The sequence below is a fragment of the Callorhinus ursinus genome, unplaced genomic scaffold, assembly GCF_003265705.2.
Source record: "Callorhinus ursinus isolate GAN/ISIS: 27379988/994484 unplaced genomic scaffold, GSC_fseal_2.0 scaffold13, whole genome shotgun sequence".
Taxonomy (NCBI): Eukaryota; Metazoa; Chordata; class Mammalia; order Carnivora; family Otariidae; genus Callorhinus; species Callorhinus ursinus.
The window spans coordinates 41,869,130-41,887,085 of NW_027397075.1; the positions used below are offsets into that span (position 1 = coordinate 41,869,130).

The window sequence follows — 17,956 nt, forward strand, 5'->3', positions numbered from 1 at the left end:
ATACTACAGGAAAATTTCTAAGTATAATTTGGTCCTCTGAAGGCAGAAAAATAACAGACCCAGTCATAAACAAGATACATTGCATCCCTATTCCTACCACAAAAGCAGCAGCTCAGAAACTGATAGGACTGTTTGGTTGCTGGAAATAGCACATGCCACTAAATGGGGATAATATCAAAACACATTTATAATAGCAAAAAAGATAGGAAATTCAGACAGACAGAGACTCAAGAGACAGCCTTAACTTATTTTAAAATGCTCTCAAACTTTTAATATATTGGTATCAGCTATTGAGGACTCCTAATATAAACTAAAGCGCCTAGGGGTGCCTGGGTAGCTCAGTGAGCATCTGCCTTTGGCTCCAGTCATGATCTCAGGGTCCTGGGAGGGATCCCCCTGTTGGGTTCCCTGCTCAGTGGGGAGTCTGCTTCTCCCTCTCCCTCTGCCCCTCCCCTCAGCTCATGCTCCCTCACACTCTTTCTCAAATAAATAAAATCTTTTAAAAAACCAAGAAACTAAAGTGCCTATATTCACAAGGGTTTGCAACATGGTGTCTATGGACTAAGACATCGCAGGAACTCAATTTTACTAGATTGAATTTTGGACTAAGATTTTCCCATGGTTCAACAGGTATCAGTGAATTGTAAGACTCAACTGGCACAGTATGAGGCCCTGAAAACTACAGAGCCACTAACAGAAAGTAAGTTAATTATACTTAAATTCCAATAGCCTGTTCTGGAGTTAAGCAGACCCCTGAAAAACAGAGGGGAATTATTCCTGACCATAAAGTCCTAACATAGAGAATGTCTGTTTCCAAGCAGGACTAAATGACAGAGGGTCAGCCCTCTGCATGAACTGAGGAAACCTCCAAAATTCCGGAAGTGGACTTTACAGAATTTCTGAGGGATGAACCTATTTAAGCTTGAGCAGTTGGGCAATGGAGACAACTCTGGTCCATGGCACTCAATGATGAATGGGTTTTAGATGGATCGGCTTCCATCACACCATCTAAAGAAGGCTGGCACACTGTGGCCTTGAGGACTAATGATGGTCTTGACAGAATCAGGTTCTGGAGAACACAGTATGATGAACAAATAGCCACAAATTGATGAATGAATAATCTGTTAAGGGAAGTGAGTGAGGTATATCTTTTCTCAGACTCATGGACAGTAGCTAATGGAATAGGAATTTTGGACATGAACATGGTGGGAAAATTACTATAAAATACCAAATAAGAACATAATGAGGTAAGGACATAGGGCAGAAAATAGCACTATCTCCTTATTTATCACAGATGTCTCTACACCTCAGAACTCTGAAGTAACCAAATTTAATAACCAGGTAAACAAACTCAGTAGGTAAAGAGGTAGAAATGTGTCAGAGTTTAACTTAATTAACCCAATAATTTATGGTTAGTGAGGAAACCAATTCAAAGCATAACTTTATATAAGCAAGAAGGACAATGGGCTTACAACCTGAACACACAGCTATGCCAAATAACAGAATCATTCTATGGGCACAGCATCAAATAGGTCATGCTGGCAAACATTGCACTAGAATATGGTTAGAGGAAAAAGACATGTATGTACCATTAAATACCTCCAATTTCAAATTAAATATGAGAATTGCTAAAAGTTTAAAGCATGGAGGTCATTAATAAATACTTCAGATAAATAAGACTATTCGAAATTATACAAATGATTATATAGGACACCTGCCTATATTAGAGAATAAACTGTATGCATGCATCATTGTAGACACATGGTGAGTACGATTACCCTATTCTTTCAGGAAAATAAATAAAAAATCTACAATCTGAGCATTAGAAATATGGATGCTTGCTCTGGTATCCCAACCATCATAAAATCAGAGCACCACTTTATAAGAACGTGAATATAAGACTGGGCAAAGAAATAAGGCACAATGTGGAACTTCCACTTATCCTATAATCCTACATCCTCTGGGTCAACTGAAAAGTATAATGATTTGTTCAAGCAAAAGCTTAGGTTGCTTCCTAACAATCTAGATGTGAAAGCTTGGACTAAAACAAAATGGGAGGTGACAAGATCTCTAAAGCATAGATATACAAAGGATGGAAAAACTCCTATTGAATGTAAATACACACACACACACACACACACGTTCCCTAGAACTTTAGGCCTACACAATAAAAGCCACTATGCATCTTCAACTCTAACAATATTATGAAGTGGATCAGTGCACCATTCTGCTTGCTGGCCATACTATTTTACCTATTGCTTAGTATTGGATATCATACTTATTATATGTATGGGTTTCTCTTCTAACAGTTTCAGCAATAGTAGTTATGCTATCATTCCAAAGTGGAAGGCACCTTCCAGTCCCAATACAACTCCACTGTCTGTGATATCCTCTACTTCCTTCGCAGATCACCATCCTGGGTCACCTTATTTTAAATGAGGACTCGACAGCATCACTAGCATCATCTATACTACCAAGCCCAACCTCTCCATCTCACCTGTCAGGATCAGCACTATCTGCTCACTGAGAAACCTTTAATCAATGGAAAAACCAAAGACTCAGGGAATCTGATGAAGCAGTGGAAGTCTCCAAAGAATCTCTTAAATGATATCCCCTACTAGAGACTGACTTGAAGGATGAAGACTGGCCTAAACTACTAATTGGCCCTTGTTATAACCCAGCTTATATACCAAGACAATCAGATATTGACTTTTCTATGTTCCTTATCATATCTTACTGAATTGAGTACGCAGATACATGGCAGACTGTGAAAATAACCTCAATTTCATTTCTGAGATACTTTCTGTGCCAGTATTTTGTAAAACAGTAGCTGCTGAATAAGCAGAATGAGCAATTGTATCTTTAAATATTAATAGGCCAGAAATTGATCAGTTACTACACTCAATTAACTGAATCCATATTAATCTATTAGAAAACAATCAATCAATCCATGGATACCATGTTCAGTCTTTACAAGAATAGGGACAACCTGTTAGGTGTATAGCAACATGTAGAAAACTTAGCATATAACACATATCATTATCCTTTATGGTGTACATCAGGCTTCTCTCTCACACCACAAGTTTCTACCCTCAAGAACATGGGAATTGAAGTTAGTAAAACCTATCCTGGTCATATTGGAACGTACAATAGTAGGCTATGCTTTGAAATTTAGTATGCAGAACTTTCAAGCCAGATACAAATCCTGAAATTATGTTCAATTTTATCCATATGCCCAATTTATAACCTATGTCAGAAACAAATTCACTAAAGGAAGGAAATTCTTGCAGTTCCTTGTTGGACTTGCAGGAGGTTTACCTGGAGGAACGATGGCAGTCACTTTTTTATTAACATACTTAATTGTGAAAAACTGAATACTTTTCTATTAAGATCAGGAATAAGACAAGGAAGTCCACTCTGTATTTTTACTCACATAGTGCTGGAAGTCCTGCTGCACCAATCAGATATGAAAAAGAAATAAAGGGCATACACAATGGTAAGGGAGAAGTAAAACTGTCACTATTTGCAAATGACATGATTCTATACATATAGAAAACCCCAAGGACTCCAACAAAAAATTATTAGAATAAATGAATTCTGTAACGTTGCAAGATAAAAAAATAACATACAGAGCCCTGTTATATTTCTATGCACCAATAGCAAAGTAGAAGAAATAGAAATTAAGAAAACAACTTCCCTTACAATTATACCAAAAAAGGATAAAATACCTAGGAGTAAATTTAACCAAGAAGGTAAAAGACCTATAGTCTAACACCATAAAACACTGACCAAAAAAACTGAAGACACAAACAAATGGGAAGATATACCATGTTCACAGATTGGAAGAATATTGTTAAAATATTTGTATTACCCAAAGCAAAATCTATAGATTCAATACAGACCTATCAAAATACCAATTTTTTATAAATAATCCTAAAATTTGTATGGAACCACAAAATACCCAAATAGAGAAAGCAATCTTGAGAAATAACAAAACTGAAGATATCACATTCCCAGATTTCAAGATACACTACAAAGCTACGGTAATCCAAACAGTGCGGTACTGGCACAAAAACAGACACATCTATGGAACAGAGGAGACCTGAGAAACCCATGCTTGTATGATTAATTACTCTATCAGAAAGAAGGCAAGAATATACAATGGGTAAATATAGTTTCTTTAATAAATGGTGTTGGGAACACTGGACAGCTACATGCAAAAAAATGAAACTGCTTTCTTACACTATACATAAAAATAAACTCAAAATGGATTAAAGACCTAACTGTGAGACCTGAAATCATAAAACTCCTAAAAGAAAACATAAGTAGTAATCTCTTGGACATCAGCCTTAGCGACATTTTTCTAGATATCTCCTCAGGCAATGGAAACAAAGCAAAAATAAACAATTGGGACTACTACACAAAAATAAAACCTTTGCATAGCAAAGGAAAACATCAACAAAACTAAAGTCAGCTTACTGAATGGAAGAAGATATTTGCCAATGATATATCCAATAGGGGATTAATAGCCAAAATAAATAAAGAACTTATGCAACTCAATACCAAAAAAAAATTGATTAAAAAATCCTAAGACGACATACAGATGGCCAACAGACACATGAAAAGATGCTCAACAACACTAATCATTTAGAAAATGCAAATCAGGTGCACCTGGCTGCCTCAGTCCATACAGCATGTGATTCTTGATCTGAGGGTCATGAGTTCAAGCCTCATGTTGGGCATAGAGCCAATTAAAAAAAAGAAAATGCAAATCAAAATCACAATGAGGTATCACCTTACACCTGTCAGAATGTCTAGTATCCAAAAGACAAGAAACAACAAGAATTAGGATATGGAAAAAGGGAACACTTGTGCACTGTTGATAAGATGTAAATTGGTGCAACCACTATGGAAAACAGTATGGAGTTTCCTAAAATACCAAATGGTCCAGTAATTTCACTACTGGGTGTTTACCCAAAGAAAATAAAAACAATAATTTGAAAAGATATATGCACCCCTATGTTTATTGCAGCATTATTGATAATAACCAAGATATGGAAGTAACCTAAGGATATGTTGATAGGTGAATGTATAAAAAAGTTGGTATACGTACATAATGATGGAATACTACTCAGCTATAAACACTGAGATCTTGCCATTTGTGACAACATGGATGCACCTAGAGGGTATGATGCTAAGGGAAGTAGAGAGAAAAAGTAATACACCATTTGATTTCACTTTTTATGTGGAATCAAAAAAACAAAACAAATGAACAAACAAAACAGAAATAGAACCATAAATACAGAGAATAAACAGGGGATGGGCAAAATAGGTGAAGGAGATTAATAGGTACAAACTTCCAGTTATTAAATAAGGCATAGAGATGGAAAGTACAGCATAGGGAATATAGTCAATAATATTGTAATAACATTGTATGACTGTGGTGGCATAATGTATAGAACTGTTGAATCACTACGTTGTACACCTGAAACTAATATAACATTGTATGTCAACTATAATAAAGACGGACATAAAATATGTTCCTCTAACTATAGATTGCCAGTTGTTACAATAAAGATATGTTGATGTGTGGAATACTCTTAGAATAGCTATCATCTTGGGGTAATACTGGTTGCCTGAGATAACAGACAGCCCAACAAGAAGTAAAGTAGATACCACATACCCTAATGGCTATGATTCCTTGGGCAACTGAAAATTAAAATATTGGCACTTAAAGGAAAAAAAACATGACATTGGGGTGCACACTTTTACAATATCAACAGGGAGAGTAGAGCCTACAGGCCACAGAAAGCTCCCTTAGGGTAAAAGGAAAACATGTTCCTAAGTACATGTTGTTGGAATGGAACCATAGTACCTTTCTTACTGCTGGACTGTGGATATACCTATGGTGTAAGGACCTACAAATATGGCCTTGAAGCTTTCTCAACCAGTTATGTACAATATGGAACACTGGACCAGGATAGAATGTTCTAAGCCAACGCTCACCCTAACCTATTGGCGTTCAAGGGAAAAATAAGGAACACAACATGATGGGATGTGTAAAACTATAACAGGTAATGAATCTCACAATAGAAAGAGACTATCCCAGATCGGTAGAAGATGAAGCAACTATTAAAATAACTGTAGACATATTTCACATTAGACCTCCTCAAATCAATCTGATAAATGTAAATATATTAGAAAACTTAGGATAAGTAAAGGCACGTTTAGAAGAGACTAATAAAGTCAAAATAACTTTGCAGGAATTGAAAAGGGAACAAAAACATGCAGCCCTAAAATAATGACAGGCTTGAATTCTGATGTTATGACAACTAAGTACGTATTTAATAGTGCTATGCAAGCTTGTAACCCTGGAGCTTTATAAAAATGGTCTCCACTTGGGTACATATTTGTCAAGGAAGTTCAACAGAGTGGTTTAAGGTTAAGTTTTTGTTCTTTGGTCTCTCAATACGGTACCATGCTAAAGAATTCTTTATTATGTTTATATTGATAGTATTAGGAATATGGTCATTAAACTCTGGTGTAAAAGAATGTGCATCAAAGGAAAAATACTCCCCAAATATGATTAACATTATGTAATACAGAATCACAGGGTGGATTAATATTTTGGTGAACTTAGATTTGGAAATCACAGGGTTCAGTGTTGTATATATGATTTCCTATACACTTGTTTATGACAAAGACAAAAAATGCTTTTGGAAGCAAAGTTGTTTCAATATAAGAATAAAGTACGTTGTGTCAGGATGTCATCATCTCAACTGTTCCCACTGATAAGAACTCAATAATAGCTCAGCTGCTGAGGGGGCCCAGTGTTTATAAAAACATATAAAGAAGCAATTATGGCAAGGGGGCATTAAGACTATAAACACTAAGAGTTTGTGAAGATGATCTGAGAGTGCTTGGTCCGAGCAAGATGACACTTTGCTGAACTGACAGCTCTTAAAGACCTTGGGGCAATTAGCTCCTGCTTGGGAAAAGCCACTCTTTCACAAGCAGTGGAGAAAGTTCTACAGAGGCCTCACAAAGATGATCACCTTGCCTGTTAACACTAGCGTGGTCGTTCGCTAGCAGTCTGCTCTAGCAACACAGGAATCTTACTTTTGTACTGGCAGGTGGACTTCAGCTCTTGGTTGGCTTAGCCGTCTCTCCCAGATACCAACTCTGATAAAGATACACCTCAACTAAATTTCGACTTTACTACTTTCATCTCTCCTTGCCTAGAACCATAGTGTGATTCATCTAACATCGGTTTGGAGTATATTTCTTTATGGGCTTATTTATTTTTATTATTTTTGAGAGCAAGAGAGAAAGAGAAGGAGAGCCCAAGCAGGTGTAGGGGTAGAGAGAGCAGATTCCCTGCTGGGCAGGGAACCCGACGTGGGACTTGACCCCAGGACCCTGGGATCATGACCCGAGCCAAAGGCAGACACCCAACCGACTGAGGCATCCAGGCACCCTCTTTACTGGCTTATTAAAAGACATTATTCTGTACGCTATTGGCATGTGAAATTTGCAGTGAATCAGTATTAAATACATTGTTGGCAAAGACAAAATCAGTCTTTGAGCATTATTTGCTTCCCTAAACAAAACAGCCTTCAGCGGGTATATGTGCATTTGTGTAGGTTGGGGTTTGAAATTAGGCAGATGCCTGGTACCTGCTGTACCTACTTCTGTACCACAGCCTCAACCAACATTGCCCTGTTCCTGGTCCCTGGCTACCCTAACCTGCCTCACCTGCCATGTGCAGTCTACACCCTGTCAGCTGCCCAGAGCCAGCTGGGGCCCTCCAGGACTGTGGAGCTCAGATAGGTCCCCAACTACCTGCATTGCTTCAAGGGCGGAGAAAATCCATCTCCTGAAAATCACTGAGGTGGCCACTGAATGGGCAACAGTCAGTCCCCATGCGGACTTAACTCTTCACTGGGTCCCAGCCTTCTGCAGCAATCAAGGCTCCCAGCAGTCTAGCATTGGAAAGTATGTCAGCCAGCCTACCTAATCCAGCCCCAGCAAGGTGGTCCATATTCCTCTGCTCTGCTTTCAGGGGGAATATATACATTTGTATAGGTTAGGCTGGTATCCCCAGTAGCCTTACCCTATGACCTGGCTTCCCCGTACATTGCCCTGTTCCATATCCCTGTCTACCCTGACTTGTGCATTCCATGCACGTACAGCCCACACCTTGTCAGTAGGCTTTTGGTTGCAGGAGCCCAGCAGGCCTGTGGAACTGAGACCATGCACAACTACCTACTTGCCCTCCACAGTAGAAAGAAGCCAACCCCCCCAAATTTGAGGTAGCCGGTTTAGTGACTGTCAATCTCCATTTTGGACTGGTTTCCTGATAGGGTCCAGGCTTCTCCAGAAATCAAGGTTCCTCAGAGTCTCTTACTGGGGGATACCTTGGCCAGCTGTCCAGTCCCCACCTGGCAAAGCAGTCCTCCTCCAGCTCTGCTTTAGCGTGAATACACACAGTTGTGCGGGTAAAAGCTTGGAAGTAGGAGGACACCATGTATCCCCAATAGCATGCTCTGTGACCTGACCTCACCCAATGGTGCCCCGTTCCAGGTCCCTAGCTACCCCAACCTTCATGCTGTGCACATGTACAGTCATTCCCATGTCACCTGGTTCTGGGATTCAAGGGAAGCTCCAGGCCTGTGGGGCTCTGGCTGAACTCCAAGCTCCTAAATGACCTCAGGGTGACCTCATAATCTTTCTGAGGCAGCAGCTTTAAAGTGGTGGCAATTAGTCCCCTTTTGTGCTGGCTGCCTGATGAGGTCCAGAACTTCTCCAGCAATCTCCAGGCTTCAAGGTGTCTGTTATTGGCCCAGCCCTCCCAGCGTAATCCTGTTAAGGCTGTTGAGAATCCTCCAGCTTTAACTTCAGAGGGAATATGTGTATTTGTGTAGGTTAGGCCTTGCAATTAAGCAGCTACCATGGACTCCCAGCAGCCAGTTCCTGTTACCCAGCCTCTCTCAACACTTGCCCTATTCCAGGTCTCTGCCTAACCTGACCTGCATGGCCTGCTCTTGTGCAATATGCACCTGGCTAGCCAGGGCCTCTAGGCCTGTGGAACTTGGACTTCTCCACAAATAACAGCATAGAAGTCAGGCTCAAAACAACTTCAGATCGAGGGCAGGCACTCTCAATCTTACAGATTTCCCTATAGTTTCTATGTCTCTGGTGATCTTTTTGAGGCTCAGAGAACAACAGGCATGAAGATTATCTATATATGAGCTATTGGGGTGACCTCCCTGAAGTTTTTATCAAGACATTCATATTCAGTTTGCAGGGCTTCAGGAAAAAGAGCTGTTTTAGTTCTCAATGATTCCAAGTTGAAAGGATGGAGAAAATTGAAAATGTTATTTTTGAGAGGTATAGCCAGACACAGGAGGAAAATAGAATTCAGAATCTGATTTACAGATGAAAAACAAAACCTCAAAGATGATTAACAGAAATAGAATCTAATATCCACAAAGGTGTGTTACTGAAATATAACTTTTCTCTCTTAAGTGATCACATTTTTAGAGTTGGCCAAATTAACATTAGTTGTAAAATAAATTTAGTTTTAATAAACCAGACCTGATCATTTACATAAGTACAAAATAACAATTGATGATATAGCCTCTTTTTATATCTGCTTTGCTGGAACTTTTCATAAGGAATCTGCAGATTGAACTTTTAACCTCTCAAGGGTAAAAAGCCAAATACTTGCCATCAGACTTGCCTGTAATACACACAGATTTAGGCTACTTCCTCTCTTCTCAAGGTGCTTAAAATATCCAGAGGTTCTAACACGTGCTTGGAAGTCATCTTATTTACTTACCTAGTAAGAACCCTGTAAACGAAGTATCAGGCTGTTTTTCTAAGGGGCTTTATTGGCTCCCTAAAGTCAACCTTGGTTCTTTAAAACTGCCTGTTTATAACTGAGTTTGCATTTTTTTCCCCTCAAATATGATATTCTAGTCAAAGCTTTGGGGACTTAAACAATGTTTCCAATTATATCCTGTTATAAGGAGATTTTTTTTTTTTTGATCATATGCTTTTTAAACTTCTGCAAATCAATATATGGCCCCAAAAAGTGGTTCCTGCCCCACACCTGGCAAGCAGTCCTAGCCTGGTCAGGTATCAGTCCAAAGTGACTCTTGTCCTGGGGTCAGAGGGGTGGTGGGAGGTAACCACACACACCAGCACACACAGTTTCTGTGGCCAGATCTCTTGGCTGGCTGCACAGGGAGCAAGCCCTCCCCTTTGGTGTAGCTGCAGCTGCACCAGACAGGCTAACTGCAAGACAGCTACGTGGACTGCTAGCCCCATCCACCAATAAGCTTACAGTGGCCACAGCCAGGCCTCTGAATGGAACAGGGAGCAAACCCTGTCCTGTGTGCCCACAGAAGGCAGAGTGGGTTATTATAGCTGGCTGGACTGAAGGCAACTGAGGCTCATCCACAACAAGAAGACATACCCACCCCAGACAGGGGACACCCTGGAGTGCCTGGAGCTGGTGAGCTGGGGACGGGGGAGGGGGGGCAGGAATTGTGCTATAAGGCACCACAGGAGTTGTTCTATACAAGGCCACTATTTTCAAGACCAGAAGACATAGCAGATCTATCTAATACATAGAAACAGAGAACTAGACAAATGAGGAAACAGAGGAATATGTCCAAAATGAATGAACAAGGCAAAAATCACAGAAAAAGAACTACATGAAATGGAGATCAGCATATGTCTGATAAAGAACTTGAATTGTCATAAAACTAATTGACTTGAGAAAAAAGTGGATGACTCAGTAAGAATTTCAACAAAGAGATAGAAAAAAACAATTTGAAAGGACCAGTCAATAACAGAAATGAAAAATCTATTAGAGAGAATCAACAGCAGATTAGGGGATGCAGAACAGATCAGTGATCTGAAAGACAGGGTAGTGGAAAGCAAACAAACTGAAACAGCAAAAAGAAAACAATAATAAAAATGAGAGTAGGTTAAGGGAACTTGGTGACATCATCAAGCATTATAACATTCACATTATAGGGATACTAGAAGTAGAAGAGAGAGAGAAGGGGACAGAAAACTTATTTAAAGAAGTAATGGCTGAAAACTTTTCTAATCTGGGGAATGAAACAGACACCCAGGTCCAGAAATCATAGAGAGTTTCTAACAAAATGAACCCAAGGAGGACCACACCAAGACACATAATAATTAAAATGGCAAAATGTAACGATAAAGAATTTTAAAGCATCAGGAGAAAAGAAAACAGTTACACACAATGGAAACCCCAGAAGGCTATTAGCTGACTTTTCAGCAGAGACTTTGCAGGCCAGAAAAAAGTGGCATGATATATTCAAAGTGCTAAAAAAAAAAAAGGAAATACAACCAAGAGTACACTACCTGGAAAGATTATCATTCAGAATGAAAAGAGAGTTTCCCAAACAGAAGTTAAAGGAGTTCATCATTCCTAACCCAGCCTTTCAAGAAATATTAAAGGGAATTCTTAAATGGAAAGAAAAGGCCATAACTAGAAGGAAAAATTACAGTTAAAAGCATAAAGATAGATTAATCATTTATAAAGTCAGTGTGGACTCATTTTAATTTACTCCCATCTTAGCCAGTATTGGCCAGACATAAATTTCCTTTTCAAAGATTCTTTTTCCATAAACCTTTATTTTAAAGATTTATTTATTTGAGGGAGACAGACAGACAATGGTGTGGGGCTCCATACCACAACCCATGAGATCATGACCTGAGTGGAAACCAAGAGTTGGATGCTCAACAGACTGAGCCACCCAGGCACCCCTCCGCAAACCTTTTACAACTTTCTTTTTTACACTCAGATTTTGTCTTATGCTGTCCCTCTTTTCCAGCCTTTGAACAAAATTACTCTCTTTTTCCCTTAACAAAAATGCATTTCCATTTTTCATACCTTCCTTTAATCGAAAGCATACATCCTATTTTTTTTTCATATGGAGATGTTTCCTTTCTTATTTCTAGTAGCTTTAAGCACATATATTAATTAGAATTCTTAAACCTTAGAAATTAATGTCTAGTTAGATTTAAGTAGTAAGCAATTATGAAATGTTACACCTGTTTTTTTTAGATTGACAAATTTGTGAATACGTTTTATTCTGGACATATGTGTGTCCATTTGTTTAAATAAACACAAAACATGTATACTCCCAAACCCAAATTTTATCGTTAGTTTAATTGGGAAGACAGAAGTAGATAAACCTATATTCAGTCATTAATGTTTCATTATTTTATCTTATTTGGAAATATAGATATTCAATGAATTTAAATTAACTCATCACCCAACTTAGCAAAATTGTAAAGTTTCAAGTGACCAAAAATTTTTGGAAGCTATTTTTAAGTATGCATACTGTAAAATATAATTGTTGTTGCTAAAAGTTAATTTATAAATATTTTACTTACATCTATCTAAATCCTTTGCTCCCAAGAATTGTTTAGATTACCCACAAGAACTTCCTGAGAGATTAAAGTCAATTATTATTCTAAGATATTTGCTCAAAAATTTTATAACAGGGATAACATGAGCTTACTTGATTAATAAACCTGTACAGAAGTATACTTAATGCTGATAACTTTAAAGATATGTCTACTTTTTTTTTCCAGTCAGCTCCACACCCAAAATCAGGGCTTGAACTCAAGAGCCTGAGATCAAGACATGAGCTGAGCTCAAGAGTCAGAGCTTAACTGACTGAGCCACCCAGGCACCCCAACACATCCATTTTTTTTAAAGGCTTGTCTAATTTAATTAAACCGACTTAAACAGTTTTAACACCAAAAATTTTCCCAGATCACATAACCTGAAATTCATTTATAGGGTTTTATTTTTGAGAATTTTATGTGCTTAAATTTAAGCCAATTCAAGTTTCTTTACAAATTAATTTTGGCAATACCATCCACAGGTAGAAAAATACTAAATAATGTACATACATACATATATGGAGATGACCTTTAAGATTTGTATTTGTCCCTGGAAGTAATCTTAAACTGTGCTAGAGTTTGGGCACAAGGGCCCTTTTAGCTGTCTGTATTTTAAAAAGGCCTCTTCCCTTTTTTTCTCCTTCAGGCTCACATGATTGTGGCCTGTGTTTACATTTCAAAGACGTAAGATTTGTAACTTTAAGGAACAGAGAAAGAATGTAATTTTTCTTTTCCTAAGAGTTTCAGGGTAATTGCAATATATCTTTTTGAAGTACAGGACGATTTTGTTCCAATATCCTGGCCTTTATCTGCAAGCACTTCGACAGAAATAGGCAAGCTTTGGAGGTTAGTAAAGATAGGTGGGCTTTGACTTGTTTCTAGACTTGCATTTCTGGTTTTGTAGAGATTTGCAAGATGAAGTTGTTTTTAATTCCCCCAAAAGAAATGGATTACAGCCTAAGTATGGAACTTTCCAGTACTAACAAGCAACAAAGATTAAGATGATAAAGTTCCTTAAGGGCTGGGACTTCCTATGACAAACTCTTCTGAGAGCTGGTATGGCTGGCAAAGAGACTACTGCTTGCAACCCCAGGCAATTTCACTGGCCACTAAGGTACATCCAAGTAAGTATACACTCCAGATGGTGGAGACCAGAGAGAATATTGTCACTGGTCAGAAATCCATGCTCTTAGGACATAGAACACAGTGAAAATGAAAAACCTCATTCAATTTTTACATATAGGACCCACAGCAAAATTTGTCTAAACAGACGCCAGCCAGTTTTATGAGAATCATGAACTCTCTGCTTTGTGAACCTGGCTCAGACAGTGGGCTGATAGATCCTATGCCTGCCTTTCTCTATGGCAATTCCTTTTTATGACAAATGACACAAACAGAAGAAGAAAAACTGTGACCATCTCTGGGAAAAAATGGATCAGTCAAACCAAGAGTATGCTACCAAATTTACCAGAATTGCTAAGCCCAAGAAACTAGTTCCACGAATATTTTCTTCCACTGATCTAAATTTAGAGAGAAAGAGGACTTTCCCCAGGGCTGCTGTGATAAGAATTCCTTCTGCTGGCTTTTGTCAGATGTCCCAGGATCTCTCAGCTTCAGCAATGTCCAGCCAGAATTTTATCCTGCTAACTATGCCAACTATTGGGGAGGAAAGATTTTCCTTTATTATTCAAAATTCTTCTAGCTGGCCTAAGAATTAAATGGACAGGAGCCCTATTAACAGGAGAAAAAACCCAAAACTTAACTGTGTATATAGGCCCAATATTGAGACCCAAAGAAATGACCAACGCAGGTAGCTTTCATACTTTTTAGACAAAAACAATAAACTTGTGAGGAATTGACAGTAAAAAGAAAAACTAACGTTTGAGGGCTACAATTAGTAAGGAATTCTAAATGGAATTTGGGCTAGGGTAGTAAATTAGTAAAAGTAACAATATTTATTTAAATAGACTTCTCTGAATTCTCTATCTCTGGTGATAAGGATGTCTTTCTACCTCCTGTACAGAAAGGGTATCTTTCATATGAGACATCTATTTCCTGCTTTCTCAAGATAAATGTTGAGGGGGGGGGTCTGGGTATTCTTGCATTGGCTATTAAATAACTTCTAATTCAAAATAATCAATATGCTGAAGTGGCACATTTTGGGGCAGACTACCCTTGACCCCCACATGCACGTTTGTGTAGGTTAGGGCTTCGAATGAGGCAGATGCTGTGGACCCCCGAGAGACCGCTCTCGAGACCAGAATACTCCAGACACCCCCCAGTTCCAGGTCTTTGGCTTCTCAGCATGTGCAGCATGCATGTGCACAGTATGCACTTTAACAGCCATACTTTGGCAGCTGGGGCCCTCCCGTGTGGAGCTTGGGCCAGTCTACAACCACCTGCCTAGCCTCCAGGGCAGAAAAAGCCTACCTCCAAAATCTTTCTGAGGCATCAACATTAAACAGTCAGTCTACATCTGACTAGCTGCCTGATGAGGACCCAAGTTTTTCCAGCAATCACAGTACCCAGGTCTCCTACTGAGGGATACCCCTGCTAGACTGCTCAGCTTCACCCTGGAAGGGCATCTAGTTTCCTCCAACCGTAACTTCAGGGGAAATATGCACATTAACGATCGTTAAGGCTTGGACTTAGGCAGATGCTTTTGAACCACAAAAGCTCGCACAGTAACATGGCATCTTCCAATACTTGGTCTGTTCCAGGTCTCTGGCTGTCCTGACCTGCATGGCCTACACATATGCTATATGCCCCCACCCCCAACATCTAGCCACAGGCAGCCAGGGCCCTCCAGGCATGTGGAGCTCAGGCTCATCTCCAACCACTTGCATAGCTTCCTGGGTAGAAGGATCCCTTACCCAAAAATCTTTCTGAGGAGGCAGCTTTAGACAGGCAAGTCAGTCCACACTTGGACTGGCTGCCTGATGAGGTTCCAGGTTTCTCTAGAAATCTAAGGTAACAGGTGTCTCCTATTAGAGGGTATCTGGCCATCTGTCAGACACCACCCTGGCAAGGCAGTACATCTTACTTCTGATCTGCCTTCATGGGAAACATGAACATCTGTTTAAGTTAGGGCTTGGAAATAGGCAGATGACTTATACCCTAAACAGCCCCATCATATGACCAGGCTTCTGCTGACATTATTCCTGTAATAGATCCTGTCTAACCCGACATGTACAGCCTGCAAATGTGAAGTATGCACCCACATACCAGCCTTGGGCAGTTGGGCACTGCAGGCCTCTGCAGCTCCAACTGGTCCTCATCCACCTGCATACCCACAGGGTACAGGGTGCAGAATCCCAAAAAATCTTTCTAAGGCATTAGCTTTAAGATACAAAGAGCTCCCATTTGGACCGGCTACCTAATGGGGATCTGGGCTTACCAATAACCAAGGCTCCCAGGTGTCTTTAATAAAGGTTTCCCAGTCAGGTCACCTGGCTCAGTCTTGGCAGTCCAGATTAATAGTTTTATCTTCAAGGAAAATATGCAAATTTGTGTAGGTTAGGATTTGCAATTAGGCAGATGCCATGAACATCCAAAAGCCCAATCATGTGAACTGGATCCTCCGACATTGCCCAGGTCCTTGTGCTTGGCTTCCCTGACCTGAGCATTCCATGTATGCTCAGTATGCCTTCTGTCATCTAGCCTTGGTTAGCCAGAACCATCCAGTCCTGTGGAGCTTTGATCAGTGCCCCACCAGCTGGCATTCAGTTTGGTGACAGCCCACCCCCCAAAAGTATTTCTGAGGCTCTATCCTAAACTGGCAATTGTCAGTCCTCCTTTGGGCTGGCTACCTGATGGGATCCTGAGCTTCTCCAACAGTCAAGGCTCCCAAGTATATCTTTTCAGAGGGCACCCCAGAAATCCCACCTGATGCCTCCAGCTCTGCCTTTAGTGCCAATATGCACATTTGTGTAGCTTAATGCTTGGAATTAGATGCCAGGAACTCCCTGTAACCCACTCCTATGGCCCAGTGTCTCCAGACACTTACCTTGTTTTAGATCCCTGGCAAGCCTGACCTGCATGTCCCACACATGTGCAGTATGCATCCTGTCAGCTGCCCATGGGCAACCCAGGCCCTCCAGACCTGTGGAGCTCGGGCCGCTCTATAACTACTGCATAGCCTTAATGTTGGAGGGAAACCATTTCATGAAAATCACTGAGGTGGCTGCTAAAATGAGAGATGGTCAGTTCCCATGTGGACTTAATGTCTGCTGGGGTCCCAGGTTTTTGCACCAACAAGGCTCCTAGGTATCTCTTATTGGAGAGAATCCTATAGCACCCCACTTGGTTCTATTCTGGCAAGGCAGGCTAGATTCTTCATCTCGGTCTTCAGCGGGAATATGCACATTTGTATAGGTTTGGGTTTAGAATTAGGCAGATGCCAGGTACCCCAACAGCACGCTCTTGTGACCTGCTCTCTCCCAAATCTTGCCCTATTTCAGTTTCTTGGCTGCCATGATCTACATGGTCCACACATGCAACAGTATATGCCCTGAAAATAACCTTTGGGTCGTCGGGGACCTCCAGGCCTGTGGAACTAAAATTCATTTCCTAACATTGCATTTCAAACATTGGTGGAGGCCTCCCTTCCTGAAAATTGCTCTGAGGTGGCTGCTAAGATGGGCAATAGTTAGTTCAGTCCCCATTTAGCCTTACTGTCTGAGGTCCCAGATTTTTATAGCAATCAAGCCTCTCAGAGGAGTCTTATTGGAGGATACCCCACCCAGCTAGCCTTATCCAGCCATGGCAAGGTAATCCAGATTACTCTAGCCTTGCATTCACTGCACTTGTGTGGGTTCGGGCTGGTAATTAGACAGATGCCATGTAACCCAACAGTATGAACTTAAGAGCTGCCCTCCCTGGATGCTTACCCCGTCCCAAATACTTGGCTACCCTGACTTGGAGATGCACACATGCACAGTTGTACCCTGTAAGCCAGCCTTGAGCAGACCGGACTCTCCAAGCTTGTGAAACTCTGGCCAGCCCCAACCACCTGTAGAGCTTCCAGTGTGGAGGAATCCCACCTTTTGAAAATCACTGTAATTAGAAAGCTGCAGGGCTCCTGGGTGGCTCAGTTGGTTGAGTGACTGCCTTTGGCTCAGGTCATGGTCCCAGGGTCTCTGGAATCGAGTCCTGCATCAGGCTCCCCCTGCTCTGTGGGGAGCCTGCTTCTCCCTCTCCCTCTGCTGCTCCCCCTGCTTGTGCATGTGCTCTCTCTCTGTCGAATAAAATCTTAAAAAAAAAAATTAGAAAGCTGCAATGGGTGGCAGTCCCCATGTAGACTTGCTGCTTGTTGGAATCAGGGCTTCTCTAGGAACCAGGACTTCCAGGTGCTTCCCAAAGGAAGATACCCTATCCTGCCAGCATGGCTGCTCCATGGCAAGGCAGTTGGAAAACTGCCCTGAAGGCGGGGGGGGGGGGGTGTGTATTCCAGAATGGGTAGGTTGTCATTGCACATTGGGCCCATGCCTTGTAACCCCAA

General features: G+C 40.6%; 1 long non-coding RNA gene across 1 annotated transcript; it reads left to right on the forward strand.

Annotated features, from left to right (window-relative positions):
• Positions 1 to 1,793: 1,793 nt before the first annotated feature.
• LOC141374018 (uncharacterized) lies at positions 1,794 to 2,777 on the forward strand. The gene is made up of 2 exons (XR_012380562.1): positions 1,794 to 1,889; positions 2,408 to 2,777. It is a non-coding gene; the product is annotated as an uncharacterized lncRNA (long non-coding RNA).
• Positions 2,778 to 17,956: the final 15,179 nt, after the last annotated feature.